This window comes from Bubalus bubalis, chromosome 18 (assembly GCF_019923935.1).
Source record: "Bubalus bubalis isolate 160015118507 breed Murrah chromosome 18, NDDB_SH_1, whole genome shotgun sequence".
NCBI lineage: Eukaryota > Metazoa > Chordata > Mammalia > Artiodactyla > Bovidae > Bubalus > Bubalus bubalis.
In genome coordinates, this window is record NC_059174.1 from 21,174,387 (window position 1) to 21,196,621 (window position 22,235).

General features: G+C 47.7%; 1 protein-coding gene and 1 long non-coding RNA gene across 2 annotated transcripts in view; one reads left to right on the forward strand and one right to left on the reverse strand.

Moving 5' to 3' along the window:
- Positions 1 to 16,466: 16,466 nt before the first annotated feature.
- LOC102414666 lies at positions 16,467 to 17,478 on the reverse strand. Its single transcript, XR_003104525.2, has 3 exons — positions 17,434 to 17,478; positions 16,999 to 17,286; positions 16,467 to 16,910 (listed from the first exon to the last, which is right to left on the reverse strand). It is a non-coding gene; the product is annotated as an uncharacterized LOC102414666 (long non-coding RNA).
- The window catches only part of CHD9 (chromodomain helicase DNA binding protein 9), a 226,957-nt gene continuing 221,232 nt past the window's right edge, over positions 16,511 to 22,235 (forward strand). The window contains exon 1 of the mRNA XM_006076474.4: positions 16,511 to 16,644. The gene's annotated coding sequence lies outside the window, so the exon portion shown is untranslated. The remainder of the gene's footprint in view (positions 16,645 to 22,235) is intronic.

Below are 22,235 nucleotides of genomic sequence, written 5' to 3' on the forward strand. Positions count from 1 at the left end.
AACTGATTCACTTTAACCCCTAAATACTACTTGAGTTTGTTCTCTTCATTCTCGCTTTTCTGTCAGGGTTGATGGTTGCTTAGCACTTCCCCATCTTGTTGATGTTGGTTTTGGCCGCATGACTCCACGTGGATGGTGGAATAGTATTAGACATGACTATAGCTGTGCAACTGGACTCAGCCTCTGATGCTCCTGCGTCATGTGAACACCCCCCAGGTAGCCTTGATTGCCTGAACCACAGTGACTCATAGTCACACGAGTTTGAAGAAAAAGCTTATGTCTGTGTGCCACTGAGATTTTGTGGTTGCAAAATAGTTTTGGGTTTGTTTTCTTTTTTGCTGCACTGGGTCTTAGTTGCAGCACCCAGGATCTTCAATCTTCATCACAGCATACAGGATCTTTAGTGGTGGCATGTGAACTCTTAGTTGCGGCATATGAGATCTAGTTCCCTGACTAGGGATCAAACCAGGGCCCCTGCATTGGACGCGCAGAGTCTCAGCCGCCGGACTACCAGGAAAGTCCCAGCTATTAACAGGAATACCTGCCTGCTGCATTTTTCCTAGGGCAGGCAATTGTCTCATAGTTGGTGTTTCCATTTCTAGCCTTACTCCTCTAACTGCATCCTTCAAATGGCTACCAGGTTACTCTACCTAAAGTGCAAATCTGATTGGAGCTGACTTACTCATAATTCTTTGAAAATGACAGAAACCAAATTCAAATCACTCTTGGTGGCGGCGGCAGGGGACTGAGAATCTATTGGTTTGTGTAAATCTTTAGGGGTGGTCATAGCTTCTCACATGGCTGGATCCAGTTGCCCAAACAAGCTCATTGGGAATACATCTCTCCTTCTCAGAACTCCATTCTCTTCTGTGGCTTCATTCTCAAGCACACCCTCTCCAGCCCGGTGGGGAAAATGCCATTAAGAGGTGCCAAGCTAAAATCCTACTATTTTATTAACTCCAAAAGAAAGTGAATACGTCTTTCATAATTGTGCCAACAAAAAGTCTCCCAGAAGACTCACTGTACTGATTTGGGTTGGATGCCATTCCTTGAATTAGTCACGTTGACCAGGGAGGTGCAGTGCCCAGCCTTGTACCCGAGAGTGGGATCAACCCCACCAAGTCGTGTAAACCAAGAGTGGATAAGAAAAGGGTTCCCCAAGGGGAAAAGATGGGATTTGTTACCAGAAGGCAAGATACAAAGCAATCAAAAGCAAGTGATGTCTTGGCATCATTCCTCCACCTAAAGTCCTCCAATGAACTCCTCATCGCCATTAGGATGAACACTTAGCCTTTCAGTATGAACAACAAGGCCCTCCTCGATCTGTGGTCCTTTTCACTTCCTAAGCCTCACCTCCCTGTCACTGTGTGATGGGCCCTTCGCTCCCACAACACTGCATATCGCAACCTTGCAGCTCATACGTTCCCCTTCTCCTGAAACACTTACCCTGTTTTCTCTAGCCAATTCCTACTTACTCGTAAAGGCTCCATATAGGTCTCATCAAAGCTGGAGAGATCTCTCTGACTTTGCTGCTCCAGGCTGTGCTCCCACAAGGACTACCTCAACATTTTAAACAATGACGTGTTTGGCACAGAGGAGTCTCCAAATGGGTCTTTCCTGGTAGCTCAGCTGGTAAAGAATCTGTCTGCAGTGCAGGAGACCTCGGTTTGATTCCTGGGTTGGGAAGATTCCCTGGAGAAGGGATAGACTACCCACTTCAGTATTCCTGGGCTTCCCTGGTGGCTCAGCTGGTAAACAATCCATCTGTAATGCAGGAGACCTGGGTTTGATCCCCGGGTTGGAAAGATCCCCTGGAGGAGGGCATGGCCACCCACTCCAGTATTCCTGCCTAGAGAATCCCCATGGACAGAAGAGCCTGGCAGGCTATAGTTCATGGGGTTGCAAAGAGCTGGACACAACTGAGCAACTAAGTACAGCACAGCAGCACAGTCTCCCAGTAACTGCTGGATTAATAGATGGATAGAGCAAGGAATAAGTGTTGAGTGGTAGAAACAATAAATATTTGTTTAATGAATGAATTTGGTTTGAAATGGGAAGTTGATTGACTCATAGAACTGAAAAATCCAAGGGAAGAGCTGAACATATCGGTTGTTGTTGCTCAGTTGCCAAGTCGTGTCCAACTCGTTGTGACCCCATGGACCACAGCATGCCCAGCTTCCCTGTCCCTCACTGTCAACCAGAGTTTGCCCAAGTTCACGTCCATTGCATCAGTGATGCCATCCAACCGTCTCATCCTCTGTCACCTTCTTCTCCTTCTGCCTTCAATCTTTTCCAGCATCAGGGTAAAGGTAAACAGTATACGTGGGTAGGTAAATAGAGAGATAGACAGACTGACAAATGACAGATAGATGGACTGAATGGACTGGATGAATGGAGGATGGATGAATAGATGGAGAGATAAGTGGATAGAAAGGTGACTAGTAAGCAAAATCCTCTTCCTCGAGTAGCTGTGGAAATGGGCCAGAGAAATGGCTTTCAAGTTATGGGCTGAGTCTATGCAGACCTGCCTTTAAAGGGTTTAAAGCTCATTTGCGTAGACATAATTCTCGCCACTTACACCAGGCACTTGATCCTCAGAGGGAGATAGATGGGTGATACTGGGCCCCCATGGCACAATTGGAATATCATTAAAAAGAAACTGGGTCCTTTTTCCTGTTACAGATTAACTTCCTGGCAAATTGCAACATGCCTGCCACAGCTGGAGGTGGATGGAGAATCCTGTTTTTAAAACCCTCAGAGATCTCGCATTAAATTAAAAGAGCATTTTGCACCATCCCAGGAGGAAGCCAAACAAACCACCCTGTTTCTGAACTTCTAAGGACCTGGAGTCCCCTTCATTTGGAGTTGGTAAGAAGTTGAGTGAGTTTTACCCCTCAGGAGCTAATGGAAATAAGCACCACCCTGCCTTCAAACCTCACCACCAGCTGAATTTTTTCCAAGAGTCCTGAGGGTGGACACTGTGAGCAGCTTCTGACCAGACACCATCCTGTTTTGCAGGGTGAATTTCCATTAGGAGGGAGGAGAGAGAAAAACAGAACTGTATTTTAAAAGAAAAAAAAAAAATTGAAAGCAGTTACCAGAGCTTGGCCTCTGCCCAGAAAGCTGTAGAAAGAGGCCCCAAACTTCCTGATCCCCAGCTGCAAGCCCAGGCCTGTTTCCTGGCCCACTACAAGTTTCCTACCCCCGGGAAAGAGCAGGGCTTCGGGCCAGCTGAGGAGGCCCCATCTCTCCTGCTCCCTCCTTGAAAGACGTCAGGCTCTGCTGAAGCAAAAGGAACGTTTCCAAATTGCTTTACTTCTGGTCCTTCTTCTCTTTACCCCCACTGCCAGCTTCTCAAAACAATCCTATTTCGTTTCTGAGGTTCTGATGGCCAAAACAAGGGTCATTTCCAGTAGCATGCTGCCTCTTTTTCTCCATTCTTCCATCTCCCTGCTTCTCATCACCCAGCACACCCCACACTCCCAGAGTAATAAATAAAAAGCCCTCAAAGCATCACCCGTGGCACAATGGTAAAGAATCCGCCTGCCAGTGCAGGGGACACAGGTTCAATCCCTCGGTCAGGAAGATCCCCTGGAGGAGGGCATGGCAACCCGTTCCAGGATTCTTGCCTGGAAAAATCCCATGGTCAGAGGAGACTGGCGGGCTACAGTCCATGGGGTCACAAAGAGTCAGACACGACTGAGCAAGCACACAAAACATCGCCCAGCCTGCAAGTGGGGGGGGTGGGTGGTGATCCTAGTTGACCAGTTGCCTCCCCCATAGGCAAGTAGATTCAATTGAGTAAAGAGCCCACTACACACAGGCTGGAACAGGACATGGATTTCCACTTACTTGTGGGAAAGACCCCCCATACTTTATGCAGGACTCTGAAGGGGTGAATTCAGCTGCTGGGGAGAAGTCAAATCTGGGGCTCAAATCTGGGTTCTGCCTCATCCTGGCTGGCCATGCTCAGGCAAGTTATTTAATCTCTTACTGCCTCAACCTTCTCATCTATTAAATGGGGATGGTTGTGGTGGTTACATTAAACCACTCATGTAAATCCTCACCGTGATGCCTGAAACCAAGCAAAGGCTCATAGCCCCGTTTCTCACTCACGTTCTACTGAATTACACCCACCCTTCCCTGCTGATCCGCTAATCTCAGCTCCCCAGTCCTGTCTTTCAGACGTGTTGTGTCATCATTTATTTGCAAACATGTCTGTTTGATTTCAAATTAAAATGCTTCTGAGTCGCATTAAAAACAGAACACACGCTAGGAGGGGAAAAAGAGAGGCTGACAGACATGTGAGTAAACAGCGAAATATTTCCAAAGGCTGGATACAGAGAGCTCAAACGCTCGAGGGTTCAGGCTGACAGACTCTTGATGGGAAGACACACAGGAACATCAGCAGAGGGGCATTTTTCTGGGGATTAAAACACCAGGATGGGGAAACCCTCCTCCTTCCTTCCCACCAGTACTCAGGGTTCCACTTACTGGATGATCAAGGCCTTGTTGTCTTCCATTGCCATGATCACAGTCTGATTCTGATTGTTCCCATAACTCATTAACAATTCTCCAAGTTAAATATTGAAGTGCTCAAACAAACAGTGTGGACTGAGCCAAACCCCAAAACTTCCTGTGAGGGGCACTGGCTATTCAGCCAGCTGTTAGAAAAAGGAGAGGGAGGGATAAAACAAGACAAAACAAGAAACTGAGAGCCACACATCCCCATCAGCACTATGGCCAGAGAGCTTTCAGAGTTCAGAAAAGTGAAGCACGTGGAAGGATGGGGGGGTCACAGGATCATCACATCTCAGCCGCAGAGATTGATCAGAGTCAGAGCAGTCAGCCAGGGGGCTCAGGGAAAAGTCCCATCATGTGAGAAGACTTCTTTCATCCTCTCTGTCTATCAGGGAGCTGGGGAAATAGGGCTACCGGGGCTGTGACCCCTCACAGCTCCAGAGCAAAGCCTGGTGAAGGTGACTTCTGAAGGCTGGATCCCGAAGGTGGGGATTTCCCTCTCCTCCTTCTCCTTGGAGCTTCTCAGGACGGGGCTCCTCTCGAGTTTCGCTGGCCAAAGGCAGTTCCAGGGATGAGGTGAGGGTCCGCGAATCCAGAGAGAAGCATCTCAGTTCTTCTGCTCCGGGGCGCCATCCTTCAAGGATGTGTCTCTGCCGTCCGCGGCCTCTGGGCCAGCCCCCACATTTGGCTCCTCTCCCTCGGGCTGTTCTGCGGGTTTCTGGGACTCCCCCGCCACCTCGGTACTCTTGCTGGAGTGGCACCCCATCTCAGTTGGATGCAGAGGGCGAGCGCCCTGGGAGGTCCTGCGGTGAGTAGGGTCTGTACGGCTGATCCGCGGGGGCCAGAGTTAAATAACCCTTCCTCAGAGCACAGCTGAAAGAGAACGGGTTTGGTTTCCATGGTCACCGGGAGACACCAGTCCAATCTGCATAATGACAACGCCTCCCTCTGCATCTCTGGGGTGGGCTGAGCCTGGAAGGGGGCCCTTCCGGCTAAGCCAACTAGTTCTCAGAACCAAGCCCTATTCATCCCATCAGAAGAATTCCCTTTTGTTTAACCTGTAACTTCTTTACAAATTACAACCCCCCACCTAGTTACCTGTAAACACCAGGCCTCTCTTCTCACGCAAAGAAAGCCCTGTTACTAAGCAACTAGCTGTGCCCTTCCTCCTTGTCTCAGGGTCATATTCAGTTCCCCGGGCTCACAGACCCCCCACTTGGAGGCCATCCCCACCCTAGAATGCCACCTCCACCCAGAGTTGAAGAAGAATGGGAAGGGAAGTCCTAAGATCCTGGATTCCAGGGGTTACCCAAACAAGTAAGTAAAGAAAAGAACTAGCATTAACGGTGCTATGTTAAATATGAAAGTTGGTAACAGTAAATCCTAAGAGTTTTCATCACACACACACACACAATTTTTTGTTCCTTTAATGTTGTATCTTTAAGAGAGAATGGATGTTCATTCATCTTATTGTGCTAATTATTTCATGATATAGGAAAGTCGAAACATTAGGCTGTATACCTTAATTCATACAGTGCTATCAGTCATGCTCAGTTACTCAGTTGGGTTGGGCTCTTTGCGACCCCGTGGACTGTAGCCCACCAGACTCCATGGTCCATGGAATTTTCCATGGCAAGAATACTGGAGTGGGTTGCCATTTCCTACTCCAGGGAATCTTCCCACCCCAGGGATCAAACCTGAGTCTCTTGCACCTCCTGCACGGCAGGCGGATTCCTTACCACTGAGCCACCAGGGAAGCCCTATGTCAGTTATATCTCAATAAAACTGGAAGAAAAATAAACAAATAAATAAATAAGCAGATTAGCAGGTACCAAGTGCTACTCTGTACCAAGCACAATTTACATTCGTCATCTTGTTTTCTCATCACAACCATCCCAAGAGGTAGGTTGTGTTATTTAACTTTCATTTAACAGATGGAGACACTGAGATTCAGAAAGACTGAATAACTTATTTAAGGTCTAACAGCCAGGAAATAGCAGGGGTGGGATTTGAACTTGGGTCCCTCAGATTCCACTCTATTACCATTCTCATTTATTTTAAAGTCCCCATCAGACCATCTTCATGCACCATCATATGTGTCATCAGTTTGGGAGGCCTGTCATTGCTCTTTTAATCTGGACATATGAGTAAAGGTTTTCAAAGCTGTGAACGAATTTCTATATATTTTTTAAGTTTTTGTTTTTTTTTGGTGGTGCTGGGTCTTTGTTGCTGCAAGCAGGCTTTCTCTAGTTGCATGCGTGGGTTTCTCATTGCAGTTATTTTGAAGACCAGGTTCTAGGGATTTCAGGCTTCAGTAGCTGTGGCACATGGGCTTAGTTGCTCTGAGGCATGTGGGATCTTCCCAAATCAAGGATCCAACTCATGTCCCCTGCATTGGCAGGTGGATTCTTAACCACTGAACCACCAGGGAAGCCAAACACTCTATATTTGACTTCTATTTTATTTCTGATCACCTTGCTTTTCTTTTCCTAACTCCAAAAGGAGCCCGATAATTCTGGCCCAGCTCCCAGGAAGCTGGAAAGCGTATCAGGCAGGTCTATGATGTAGCTTTTCAGAGAAGCACAGAGTGTACTCTTTTCCAAGTATGCACGAAGCCATCGAAAGTGACACTAACTCCCATTCACTGATGGAGGGATGGGTACATGCCAGCCCCGGATATCTCACACAAGTCCCCTCGTTTACTCGTCACAATCAGACAGCCCCACGCGGGAGTAGTATTAAGCCACTCTAGAGGTGAAATAATTGAGTCCAGAGTGGTTAGGTCAATGGCCTGAGGTCAACTCTGTGTCTGGCAGCCAGTTCAGGATGCTGCCTGCAAGCTCTGGAATCTTCCCAGTCCTTGTCCCCCCCTGCCCCACCCCCACTGCCTTAGGTTCATGCCATTTATCTTCCAGGATTTAGGCACTCAGTGATCCACAAGAATGTGGTAAGCCTTCCCTATAAATCACCTGCCTTTGAATGAGCTTCTTGCCAACCAGGCTGGCAGAATGACAATTAGGAAGACATTTAATGTTGTCAATTTACCTCTCCCATATAAACCCCAAAGTACAGTCTGGAGGTGTCAGGGTGGGAGAAGGAGGTTGCATTTGCCTTCCGATTAATTAGAGGCCCTAATTAAGGCAAATGGTCATTCGATACTGAGATGCTAAGCCAATGATTCTCTCGTGAAACCTCCAGATTAATCATGCTTATACCAACTCAGCACAAAAGACCGGCAACAGGAGCAGCGAGGAGACAGGTAAAACCCTCAGGTTGGGCTTGGCTTAGTTTAGAGGTGTGGTTGGTGAGAACAGATGAGGGCCCTTTTCAGAGTGAATCTGGTGAGAAGCCTTGCCTTGCCCGTGATGCCCACACCCAGGACAGGTTACACAATCGTGGGGCCCATGTGAAATTAAAATGTGGGCCCTTGTTCAAAAATTACTAAGAATTTCAAGACGGTGACAGTAGAACTTTAAATAAAGCATAAAGGCCCATGAAGCCAGACTTGCCCACACCTAACCTCTTCCCTAATTTTTTCAGAAATGGATTCACCTCTGATGAAGACTGTAATTGGCCAGATCACTAGCTGGCTCTGCCTAGGGGACATTGCCCTAGGAACAGAATGAGGCCAGTGAAAAGACAAGGAAAGAGAAATGGGGTATGGACCACCCAATAATGGATAGGACTTCGGTAGGATAATTTCAATGCATTTTCAGCTTTAAAATGCCTTCTTAACTTTTATTACCTATACAACATAGCATGCAGAAGATATCAACATACAGAACAAATAGGGAGACTCCCCTTGTGGTCCAGTGGTTGAGAGTCCACCTTACTGTGCCAGGGACCCAGGTTCGATCCCTGGTCGGGGAACTGGGATCCCGTATGCCTTGGAGCAGCTAGACCTGTGTGTTGCAACCACTGAACCCAAGCGTCATGAAGAAGAATCCCATGTTACACAGTGAAGATACACGTGCCACAACTAAGACCTGATGCAACCAAAAAAACAATTAATAAATATTAAAAAAAAAAAAAAAAAGAACAGATAGGGACTTGCTGGTGGTCAAGCAAGTGGTTAAGACTCCCTGCTCCTAATGCAAGGTTCCCAGTTCAATCCAGGGTTGGCAAACTAAACTAAATCCCTGGTTAAAAAAATTACAAATAAAAACTACTGATGTCACATGTTGGCAAAGCTTCAGGGCAACCAGAACTCTCATATGTTCCTGGTGGGAATGCAAAATGGTAACATCACTCTGGAAAACAGTCCGGCAGCTTCTCATACGGTTAAACATACACTTACCATAGACTATTTACCCATAGCAGTCTGCTCAGGCGGCCATAAAAAAATGCCACCAAATTGGTAACCTAAACAATAGACATTTTCTCCCAGTTCTGTAGGCTAAGACATCCATAAGCAAGGTGTGGGCAAGTTTCGTTTCTGGAGGGATATTTTTTTCCTGGTTTGTAGACAGCCACCTTCCTGATGTATATTTACATGGCCTTTCCCCTGCACTCACAAAGAGAGAGAACTCTGCAGGCCCTTTCTCTTATAAGGACACTAATTCAATGGGATTAGGACCCCATCACACCTAATGACCTCGGTGCATGCTCGCATGCTCAGTTGTATCTGACTCTTTGTGACACTATGGACTGCAGCTCACCAGGCTCCTCTCTCCATGGGATTTCCCAGGCAGGAATACTGGAGTGGGTTGCCATTTCCCTCTCCAGATGATCTTCCCAACCCAGGGATCAAACCCACATCTCCTGCATCTCCTGCACTGCAGGCAAATTCTTTACCACTAAGCCACCAAGGAAGCTCTAAAGGCCCAATCTCCAAATGCAGTCACGTTGGGGATTAAATTTAACATATGAATTTGGGGAGGGACACATTCAATCCTTAACATTACCTAAGGGAAATAAAAACCTATCAGTTCAGTTGAGTCACTCAGTCGTGTCCAACTCTTTGTGACCCCGTGGACTGCATCACACCAGGCTTTCCTGTCCCTCACCAACTGCCAGAGTTTGCTCAAACTTATGTCCATTGAGTCGGTGATGACATCCAACCATCCCATCCTCTGTTGTCCCCTTCTCCTCCCGCCTTCAATCTTTCCCAGCATCAGGATCTTTTCCAATGAGTCGGTTCTTCACATCGGGTGGCCAAAGTATTGGAGCTTCAGCTTCAGCATCAGTTCTTCCAATGAATATTCAGGACTGATTTCCTTTAGGAGTGACTGGTTGGATCTCTTTGCTGTCCAAGGGACTCTCAAGAGTCTTCTCCAACACCACAGTTCAAAAGCATCAATTCTTTGGCACTCAGTTTTCTTTATGATCCAACTCTCATATCCATATATGACTACTGGAAAAACCATAGCTTTGATTATTCAGACCTTTGTTGGCAAAGTAATGTCTCTGCTTTTTAATATGCTGTCTAAGTTGGTCATAGCTTTTCTTCTAAGGAACAAGCGTCTTTTAATTTCATGGTTGCAGTCACCATCTGCAGTGATTTTAGAACCCCCCAAAATAAAGTCTGTCACTGTTTCCATTGTTTCCCCATCTATTTGCTATGAAGTGATGGGACCGGATGCCATGATCTTCGTTTTCTGAATGCTGGGTTTTAAGCCAGTTTTTTCACTCTCTTTCACTTTCACCAACAGGCTCTTTAGTTCCTCTTTGCTTTCTGCCATAAGGGTGGTGTCATTTGCATATCTGAGGTTATTGATATTTCTCCTGGCAATCTTGATTCCAGCTTGGGCTCATCTAGTCCAGCATTTTCCATGATGTACTCCGCATATAAGTTAAATAAGCAGGGTGACAATATACGGCCTTGATGTACTCCTTTCCCAATTTGGAACAACAGTCCGTTGTTCCATGTCTGGTTCTAACTATTGCTTCTTGACTGCATATAGATTTCTCAGGAGGCAAGTAAGGTGGTCTGGTATTCCCATCTCTTGAAGAATTTTCCACAGTTTGTTGTGATCCACATAGTCAAAGGCTTTGGCATAGTCAATTATGTAGGTGTAGATGCTTTTCTGGAACTCTCTTGCTCTTTCTATGACCCAATGGACGTTGGCAATTGATCTTCGGTTCCCCTGCCTTTTTGAAATCCAGAAAACCTGTGCTCACATGAAAACCTGTACATGAACATTTAGAGCAGCTCTATTAATAATCAATAATTAGAAACAATCCTGGAGAAGGCAATGGCACCCCACTCCAGTACTCTTGCCTGGAATATCCCGTGGATGGAGGAGCCTGGTGCGTTGCGGTCCATGGGGTCACAAAAGTCGAACCCGACTGAGCGACTTCACTTTCACTTTTCACTTTCATGCATTGGAAAAGGAAATGGCAACACACTCCAGTGTTCTTGCCTGGAGAATCCCAGGGATGGGGGAGCCTGGTGGGCTGCTGTCCATGGGGTCGCACAGAGTCAGACACGACCGAAGTGACTTAGCAGCAGAAACAATCCAAATGTGAATGGATAAAGAGTGGTACGACAGATAAACCTTCATACAACAGATTATTACTCAGCAATAAAAAGGGAAACTTGCAGTTACATGTAACAGATTTGATGAATTTCAAAGATATTCATGAGTAAAAGAAGCCAGTCTCAAAAGATTATCTACTGCTGATTTCACTTACATGACATTCTCAGAAAGACAAAAATATAAGGATAGAGAGAACTTCCCTGGCATCCAGCAGTTAAGACTCTGTGCTTCCACAGCAAGGGGGTACAGATTCAATCTCTGGTCAGGGAACTAAGATCCCACATGCCAATCAGGCAAAAAACTAGATATGTATATATATTTATATATACATATATATGTATGTACAAGGATATATAGGGCTTCCCAGATAGCACTAGTGGTAAAGAACCTACCTACCAATGCAGGAAACATAAGAGATGTGGGTTCCCTCCCTGGGTCGGGAAGATCCCTTGGAAGAGGGCACGGCAACCCAGCCCAGTATTCTTGCCTGGAAAATCCCCATGGACAGAGGAGCCTGGCGGGCTACACTCCATAGGGTCACATAGAGTAGAACACGACTGAAGTGACTTAGCACGCACCATATATAAAGATGGAGAACAGATCAGCGGTGTCACTACAGAGTTATAGCTTGAAAGAGTTTTTTTTGGTTTTCTGTGTCCTGTTTGTGGTGCTAGTTACACAAATCTATACACGTGCTCAAATTCATAGAACTGTACACCAAAATGTTTTTAAAATCAAATTTGCTGTATATTAATTTAACCAAAAAAAAAATGTTAAGAGCATCCAAACAAGCAAATAAAAATAAATAAAAACTGTTTTGCCAGGAGCCTAGGGGCTTATTTGCCATCTGGTCCTAGTACTCCAGATCATTCAAAATCCTTTCTCTCCTGCTTTTCATTTGAACAAACAAACACACCTGCCCCTAATTTACCTTGACAGATGTTTGTTGAGCCACATGGTACAAGGTTCCATTTGGGGTGCCATGTGCTTTCCAGAACCGTAGTGAATTTCCATTAAGGAGGCCTGGATGTGCAGGCAGAGGGGGTTCTATGAAGATAACTTGAAAGCTCTGGCTATAGGCAGGGGCGTGGCCAGCCCAAGCACCCTGCAGGAAGGGAGCTGGGCCATAAGCATCCCAACCTCACTGTCCTCTCTCCCTCTAGTCCCTCCCAGGTCTCCTGTCGGCCAAACCCAACTTGAAGCCAGTGGACACAGAAGCCTTTGGCTCTTGCTCGTTTAGGTCAGTCCCCCAGGATGCAGAGCAGGGTAGAAAAGGAGAGCGGATGTGGCGAGTAAAGAAATCATTTAGCACAATCCACGTGGATCATGTTCTCAAGGGCACAGAATCTGCAGGGGGAGGCAACATCTCTGCAGGGAATTAAACTGTGAGGCAGAATGCAGTGCTGTAATACAGGGAAAAGGGCACGTTGGAAAAGAGGGAGAGGGAGCGGTTTCCCAGAGATGGACCCAGAAGGATGAGCAGAAAATTAGCTGGTAGAGGAGGAACTGATATCCTGGCCCAAACGAAGAAGGCAAATCCGTCCTGAGGAGTTCAGTTCATTTCATCATTCGTTTGTGGAAAGACAGCTAATAACTCCCGTGGCTCAGTGGTGAAGAACTGCCTGCCAATGCAAGAGGTGCAAAAGACGTGAGTTCGATCCCTGGGTCAAGAAGATCCCCTAGAGGAAGAAATACCCACTCCAGTATTCTTGCCTGGGCAATCTCAAGGACAAAGCAGCCTGGCACCCTACAATCCATGGGGTTGCAAAGAGTTGGACATGACTGAGCAACTAATAGGGTTAGAAGCATCAGATTCAGGAACTTCCCTGGTGGTCCAGTGGCCAAGACTCCTCAGGCGCCCCAGGTTCATTCCTGGTCAAGGAACTAGATCTCACATGTTGAAACTAAGAGTTCACATGTCACAGCTAAAGATCCACAGGCCGCTATGAAGATTAATCTCTCATGCCACAATTCTGATTTGACGCGGCCAAATAAACAAATAAAAAGAAGCATCCCGACTCAGCATGAGAGGGACTGGAGACTGAAAACCAACTCTATAGTGCACATGCTGTACAGGTACAGCATGTTGTTTAACCTCTCTGACTCTCAGCTTCCCGGGCTTTTGGAAAGAATCAGTGACACGGCATATATGTCATCCTGCTAATACATCTCATATCTGGCAGGGTTTGCATGTGCAGTCCATGACCAGAAAGTAACCGACCTTACTTCTGCCATGAACATACTAGGGCCCCCAAAGTCAAGTTGCCATTCAGTGCAAGGGCCAGCCTCACAAGATCAAGCGCCCTTCCTGGGATGGGTACCAGCCCCTTTCCTGTTGGTCTCTGGCACCCTCGCCTCCTTCCTTCTCTACCCCTCCTTCTGCCAGGGTCCTTACTTCCTGCCCATGCCCCCAGTGCCCCCATTTCTAGCTCCACCACCTTGACGGGTAGAGGATTCTCACCCTCTTTTGGGGGGTGGGGCTCTCCACCCAGGTTGAGGGATCTTAATTCCCTGCCCAGGGATTGAACCCTCAGTGAAAGCCCTGAATCTGAACCACTAGACTGCCAGGGGCTTCCCCTCACCTTCTATAATGGAGCATCATTCTGGAACACAAACAAGCTCTTACCTACTAAAAAAATAGGTTACATCTCACAGCATGAATTTATTAAAAAACAAAATGCAGCAAAGAAAATTCTCCCTTTGAAGGAAAGAATGGACAGAACAGGAGCACAGAGGGATGCAGATGAGAGGCCCTTGTCCATCCTGCCCCATGTCTAAGACACAGTGTCCAGCATGGCTGTCCAGGTGCTCGGTCAACAGTAGTGAAGTGCTCGAAGGCAAAGGCTGTGCAGGCGGGCAATCCAAATTCAGGTCTTGGCCACACCACTTGCTAACTCTCCTACCCAACAGCAATTACTTAAGCATTACGGGCCTCAGTTCCTTCTTCAATAAAATGGGTGAAATAATAGTGATTGCTTCATAGGATTATTATTATTAAACCAGTCGATCTAAATTCTGAGTGCCAGGACTTTCCTGGGGGTCCAGTGGTTAAGAATCTGCCTTGCAGTGCAGGGGACACAGGTTCGCTCCCTGGTCGGGGAACTAAGATCCCACATGCCATGGGGCAACTAAGCCTGTGTGTTGCAACCACTGAGCAACTAAGCCCAAACACCACAACTACCGAGCCCGCGGGCCCTGGAGCCCGATCACCGCAGCTAGAGAGAAAAGATCCTGCATGATGCGACAAAGGTCCCTTGTGCTGCAACTACACCAACGCAGCCAAAATAAATGTTTAAAAATAATTTTTAAAAAATTCTTAGTGCTGGGAATTCCTTGGTGGTCCACTGGTTAGGACTCCATGCTTTCACCACGAAGGGCCTGGGTTCAATCCTTGATTGGGGAACTAAGATCCCACAAGCTGCACAGCCAAATAAAATTCTTAGTGCCTAATATGTTACAAGACTTCCCAGGTAGCTCAGACAGTAAAGCGTCTGCCTACAATGCAGGAGACCCAGCTTCTATCCCTGGATTAGGAAGATCCCCTGAAGAAGGAAATGGCAACCCACTCCAGTACTCTTACCTGGAAAATCCCATGGACGGAGGAGACTGGGAACCAACAGTCCATGGGGTCGGAAAGAGTCAGACATGACTGACTTCACTTTAATATGTTACAAATTATTTTTATTATTATTGACACTACTTCTACCTATCAAACATGGCTCGGGCCCTCAAGGAGATCATTTATGGAGAACCTGTGGATAAAAACAGACCTGTTGACAACCACAGTCCCCCAAACTCTGTAATTAGTGGAATGAACAGAATACTAGAAGAACTCAGAGGAGAAATTCTTTAGGAAACCTTTAACCTCATCAGGCGATGCCTGGCATCAGAATCGCAGAGGTTATGCTCTAAAGCTAGGTCCTTGCCTGGGCAAGCGTTGGGGCACAGGAGGGTGGTGTGTGGGGTGGAGAAGGGAGCTCCTGCAAGGCATGAAAGTGACTCAGAGACACTTTAAAGTGGCAGAATGGGAAGTGTACCTGTCAGCACTTCTCTGATAGACTTACCTTGACCAGGGCACGAACCGGACCTGGGTAGGCTGGGGGTGGCCCCTACAACACACACACACACACCCCCTCGTCACTCCAGGTACTGCCCATAGATAATCCTCCCTCCCCCTCCTTCTGTCCTCGATGGTCACTTTGACCAGATGACACCAGTACAGAGAGACCAAAGTTTAAACAGGCACAGGCAGGTAGGGGTGGGGGTGGGAGAATGACCCAGGTCTCACTGTCACTAATTGTCTCTAATATTTCCACTTTGGTCAACTTCTCCCCAACTATCACCCCAGAGATAAACTGCCTTAAAAGAAGACTTGCCAAACTTGCCTCCATCACCAGGGCACTCTCCACTTTTGGTGCCCTATCGATTGCTACATTAAAAAAAAACAAAACAAAAACCTGTACTTATCCTGCCAAGAGCTCAATTACATTGCATTGCATCTGTGTGTGTGCTAAAAGTTAATTTGTTACATAAACGTGAATTCAACAAGGGCAGAGACTTCAAGGTGTTTTGTCCTTTCTAGTATCTTCTATTCATAAGAAAGTATCTGGTGCATAGTAAGTACTCAGTTAACATGGGTTGGAAGAATAAAAATACATGAAATGTACACACTTTCAATAATTCACCATTTTCCTGACCTTAATAAGCAGCTAACGGGTTCTCAGCCTAGGGCGGTGCTCCCCCAACCCAGGAGACAATTGGAAATATGAAGGGGTGGTTTTGGTTGTCACAATGACTTCAGGGTGGCTACTGGCATTTAGCGCCAAGGAATCAGAGATGTAAATGTCCAGCAGTGCCAGGACGGCTCCAACCAAAGAAATGTCAATGTCAAAGGCGCCCGGGTCAGAAATATAACTTGCATTGCCAACTCCTTAGGAGCCTGTGTCTCTGGACTTTATACACAGGGTGTGATACAGACTGGATATTTAATAACAGGGAAAGAAAGGTAACTGCTAGGGGGTGGGAGGATAGGAAATGGGGGGTGGCGTGGGGTGGGGGTGGGGGTGGGGGTGGGGGCGGCGTGGGGTGGGGGTGGGGGCGGGGCTAAAAGAATCGCTAGTAGGGCAAAGGCCTCCCTGGGTTTGAGAGAGGCCCAGTCCCTTGCATCTTCTGATGCTCGCAATATATTTAAAAGATTCGGCTCTGCCAAATCGGGGTGTACTGAAAGCTTCTGGATGAAAGGCAAGATCCCTGAGTGCGGCCAGGAAAATCCCAGAATGGATCTCAGGCCAGCAGCCAAGGCCTGGCTGCCTCTCCGTGCCCCCAAGAGAAAGTTCAGCAAGTTCAGGTTCCAGTGCCCTCTAGGGAGTGAAGGTGATCCCACCCAGCCGGGATTTGCGCCCAGGGTGCGCAGCGTGCTGGAAAACCGCCCACGTGGGCAGCTGGGGCAGCATTTCCGCCCGGGACCTACCGCTCTCCCACCTCCCCGCCCGGTCCCCGCGCCTCCGCCCCGCGCCCACTAGGTGGCGCCTGCGCTCTAGTGGGCGCCTCTCGGGCGCAGACGAAAGCGACCGCGGAGCCCCGGCGACAGATCGAACCGGAGTCGCAGGATTCCGGGGACCGGAGGGCAGCGCCGGCAGGCAAGGTAGGAATTCCCGAGCCCCGGGCGTTTCCTGCGAACCTCTGTGGTCGGGGTGGGCCGCGCGGCGGCCGCCGAGGTCGGCTGGCGGTCTCGGTAGATAACCAGACAGGTCGGAGCGGCCGCACGTGTCGTTGCCTGCGGGGACCCGGAGACCCGCCGTCTCCAAGCTGGGCCTCGGGGCACAGCTGGACGCCAGATCGCTCGCACGCAAACATCCTCCACTGGCTGGTTCCTCTGGAGAGCCTGCCCGAATCCCCCAGCAGCCAGTCCTAGGAGGAGAAAAGAGTTACTGCTCCCCAAATCGACTTCAGCGTTGGAGCCGAGGGCTGATCCAAAAGCACCATTTCTCCAACTTGCCTGCACGCTGGAATCGCTTGGGGGAGCATGAAAAAAATGCCGATGCCCCGTAGCCCTCCACCCCACCCCGCTCCGAGGCTCAGATGGAAGTGGTCTGGGCTGGGGCCTTGGACCTCTGGATATTTCAGAGCTTCCCAGGCGATTCCAACTAGCAGCTAAGGGTGAGGACCCTTGACCCAAAGGGTTGGAGGAAAAGGAAGACGGTTGTTGCAGCCCACAATGCTGATTCTCCTCCTCCTCCTCCTTCTTCAGGGAGTCTTTTAAGCAGGAAATATCTCCGCCTTTGAGCTGTCAAAGCCAAGATAACAAACCAACATCCTCCCTCCCAACAGGGCTGGTACTGAAAGGGTTGAACTCGAAAGTGGGCAGGGAACAGAAAGACACAGATGTAGAATATGAGAGAAGACTCTTGGGGAAAAGGGGGCTTTTCCTTACCCTGATCCCATAGAAGTTCAAGGGGCCTCCTGGAGCAGCCCTCATCATTTTAGTAAATGCTATGTTTACAGTGAGCCTAGGCTCAGAGTCGGAGAAGGCAATGGCACCCCACTCCAGTACTCTTGCCTGGAAAATCCCATGGACGGAGGAGCCTGGTAGGCTGCAGTCCATGGGGTTGCTAGGACTTTCACTCTTCACTTTCATGCATTGGAGAAGGAAATGGCAACCCACTCCAGTGTTCTTGCCTTGAGAATTCCAGGGACGGGGGAGCCTGATGGGCTGCCGTCTATGGGATTGCACAGAGTCGGACACAACTGAAGTGACTTAGCAGTAGCAGCAGCAGGCTTAGAGTTCCCAGAGCCAGCCCTCCTTGGACTGTGTGGCCCTCAAAAACTCATAGAATCACCCTTAGCCTCAGTTTCTTCATCTGCAAAATGGGTATGATCGTATAAAACTCTTAGATTTGCCATGGAAATTATTGACCACAAGAGGTAATGTTTCCCAAGTGCTCACCTGTGCCTGGCACGATGCTAAATGCTTCCTGTGTGTGGGCACATCTACTCCTCACCCTGACCCATAAGACATTAACTATACTACCTACCCCGTTTGATAGCCGAGGAAGCTGGGGCTCAGAGAGGCCAAGGAACGTGCTCAGAGTTAAATAATTAATTAGAAGCAGATCCTGTGTTTGAACCCAGGCAGTTTGATTCTAGAGCCCATGGCAAAAGTACAATGAGTTGCTGGTTCCCTTTTTGATGGAGGGAACATAGAAAAAGCACATTACACAGGGCAGCTCATGGTGCCTCCTCCGCAATCACTAGCTGGCATTGCTTCCAGTGGAGCACTTTCACAGAACTGACTCATGGGTTCATTTAAACTGGATGTCTTGTGGAAAGCCTACTGTGTGCCAGGTTGTAATCCAGATGCTACAGATCCAACAGTGGGTAAGAGGCAAACCAGCCCTCAGTGAACTCACACTCTAGTGAATGAGAGAAATGAGAAGGAAGTACAGTGGATCCTCCTTGTTTGCAGACTCTGTATTTGCGAATTCTCCCACTCGCTAAAATTGATTTGTAACCCCCAAATCGGTATCTGCAGCACTTCTCATGGTCATTCATGGCCGTGAACAGGATGGCAGAAAATTCGAGTCGCTCAACACACTTGTTCCCACCCGAGGGCGAAACGAGATGACCCTGCCTTCTTGTTCCGACTCTCAGAACTGTGAGCAAGCATCCCTTTTATGGTCTGTTTAGTGCCATGGGTTGTTTTTTGTTGTTTTCGCATTTTTTTTGTTGGTGATTTTGCTGTTTAAAAATCACCCCCAAGACCAATTTGCCGCATGACTCAGGGAACTCAACCCGGGGCTCTCTAACAACCTAGAGGGATAGGATGGGGTGGGAGGTGGGAAGGAGGTCAAAGAGGGAGGGGACACATGAATACCTCTGGCCGACTCATGTTGATGTAAGGCAGAGCCCAAGGAAATGGCAACGCACTCCAGTCCTCTTGCTGGAGAATTCCACCGACAGAGGAGCCTGGCAGGCCACAGTGCATAGGGTTGCAAAGAGTTGGACACAAATGAGTGACTTAACTTTCTTTCTAACACAATATTTTGAAGCAATTTTCCTTCAATTAAAAATAAGTTTGGAAAAAAAAAATCAGTCCCCAAACATACTGCTGAAGTGCTGCTATCTAGCGTTCCCAAGCCCAGGAAGGCTGTGTTGTGCCTTATGGGGAAAATGTGTATTTGATAAGCTTTGTTCAGGCCTGAGTTGTAGTGGTACTGGCTGTGAGTTCAATGTCAGTGAATCAACAATATATATTAAATAAGGGTAATGAAACAGAAACACACATAAAACAAGGTTAGGTATTGATCTGTTGAGGAAAATGTGACCAGAACCTACCCTTAGGTTTTTCTCTTTAGGAGCAGTGGTTCAGTATTTGCTAATTTCGTGTTCATGGCAGCTTCAGAGAACATAACCACTGTGAATAATGAGAATTGACTCTAATTAGAAATTACTGCACATGCAGTGAGAGAATCCAGCACAAAGATGGAGAGGCATACAGAAGGGGCCTGTCTTGGATTGAGGGTTAAAAAGGCTGAGAAGCAGCCAGACAGAGGGTGGGATGGGGAAAAAATGTTCCAGGGAGGAAAAACAGCATGTGCAAAGGCTGACAGGTAGCAAAGTCAAGGAGCTCAAGAAGAGCCAGTGTGCAGGGCGTGTGGAGGAAGCAGAGGTCTATTACTGTAATAATATGCTGGAGAAGTAGGCTGGGGCCGGGTGGCAGTGTTTCGTGGGCAGCTCTCCTTGCGTCCAGTTAGCACAGAAATCCTGGTAGGCGAGGCAGGATGGTTTTCACCTTTGACAGGTGATGAAATTGATGCCCTGGACAACTATATGCCTTGCTCAAGGTTACACCACTGGTAAGCGGTAAAACCCACGTCCCCAACCCGATCTGAATCTAATATTGAACAGACATTTGAGTGTTGGTCTGAGATCTCAGGACATGATCTTGGTCCAGGGATTTGGTTTGGTTTGGGGAGAAATCAGTTACTGAATGAAGCCATCCAGAGTGGATGAAACCACCTGGGACAGTGGGCAGAGTGTGGGAGAAGACAAGATCTCATGTCCTTTTAAAAATAAAATTATTCCTGGTGTTAAAACGTTAATGTCTCAGGAGAAGAGTCCTAAGTACCTGCAGAGAGCAGAGGGAGGCCACAGAGATGTAAGAAAAGGAAATGTGAGTGGCTGATCCAAAAAACCCCTCAATACTAGGTCTGGTGATAGGCTGTCCACCCAGGGGCAACAAGGTCGCCTCTTGTCCCCACAGGATAATGATCTGGAATAGGGGTCAGCAAACCCTTCTGTAAATGTTTTGGGTGTTGCGGACCATAGAGTTTCAGCTGTTGCTGTTGTTCAATTGCTAAGTTGTGTCTAACTCTTTGTGACCCCATGAACTGCAGTACACCAGCCTTCCCTGTCCTTCACTGTCTCCCAGAGCTTGTTCAAACTTATGTCCATTGAGTTGGTGATGCCATCCAACCATCTCATCCTCTGTTGCCCCCTTCTCCTCCTGTCCTCAATCTTTCCCAGCATTAGAGTCTTTCCAGTGAGTTGACTCTTCGCATCAGATGGCCAAAGTATTGGAGCTTCAGCTTCAGCATCAGTCCTTCCAGTGAATATTCAGGGTTGATTTCCTTTAGGATCGACTTGTTTGAAACTCGTTAGGGTTTAAGTTGCAATTACTCAACCCTGCAGTTATGGAGTAAAAGCAGCCATAGATGGTATGGGACTGAATGAGTGTAGCTGTGTTTCCAATAAAACTTCATTGATGGATGTTGAAATCTGGGTTTTATATCATTTTTATGGGCCACAAAACGTTATTCTTGTTTTGATTTTTCCCCAACCATTTAAAATTGTAAAAGCCATTCTTAGCTTACAGGCTGTACAAAAACAGGTGGGGGACGGAGCCGGGACGGACGGGGGTGCCTGTGGGCCATGGGCTGTAGTTTGCTGACTCTTGATCTAGAATCATGGACCTAAGTGTCAGAAGGATACTAAATGTCCTCCTACTTGAATTCTTTCCCAATTCATGAATCTCCAGGGAGTACTCCCAGTCATTTCTTCAGCGCCATAGTTAAACTGTGCCATAGTTGGGGTTTCCCCAAAGCACATCATGAGACCAGGATTTGGGTGCCTGGAATTTATTTGGAAGGTGATCCCAGAAAGCCCAGCGAGACTGAAATGGACTGGGGAAGAAAGGAAATCCAGTAAAGGTTGTGTTGATGAATGAGTTACTGTGGGACAAAGGGCTCAGCCATCTGGGGATTCTTAGAGAGATGTGTGTCCCGGTATTCCCCCCAATTTCTGCATGCAGTCTGGAGAACACACCCTGCAGCCAAAAAATGCCTTCAGGTAGAAGGAAGTGAGAGCAGCAGGTGTGACTGGAAACTGCTGCAAGTGTCCTCTGGGGGCGCTGGTGAGTATGGTGGTCTACAACGTGTTTCTAATTTTGCTTTTTGAAGTGTACTGATAGGAACTGGCAACCCACTCCAGTGTTCTTGCCTGGAGAATCCCCGGGAGGGGGGAGCCTAGTGGGCTGCCATCTACCGGGTCGCACAGAGTCAGACACGACTGAAGTGACTTAGTAGTAGCAGCAGCAGATCATACCCTTCAGAGAAGGCAATGGCACCCCACTCCAGTACTCTTGCCTGAAAAATCCCATGGACGGAGGAGCCTAGTAGGCTGCAGTCCATGGGGTCACTAAGAGTCAGAAATGACTGAGTGACTTCACTTTCACTTTTCACTTTTATGCATTGGAGAAGGAAATGGCAACCCATTCCAGTGTTCTTGCCTGGAGAATCCCAGGGACGGGGGAGCCTGGTGGGCTGCCTTCTATGGGGTCGCACAGAGTTGGACACGACTGAAGCGACTTAGCAGCAGCAGCAGGAGATCATACCCTTATGGCAGAAAGTGAAGAGGAACTAAAAAGCCTCTTGATGAAAGTGAAAGAGGAGAGTGAAAAAGTTGGCTTAAAGCTCAACATTCAGAAAACTAAGATCATAGCATCTGGTCCCATCACTCCATGGGAAATACATGGGGAAACAGTAGAAACAATGTCAGATTTTATTTCGAGGGGCTCCAAAATCACTGCAGGTGGTGATTGCAGCCATGAAATTAAAAGACACTTACTCCTTGAAAGGAAAGTTATGACCAAGTTAGATAGCATATTCAAAAGCAGAGACATTACTTGGCCAACAAAGGTCTGTCTAGTCAAGGCTGTGGTTTTTCCTGTGGTCATGT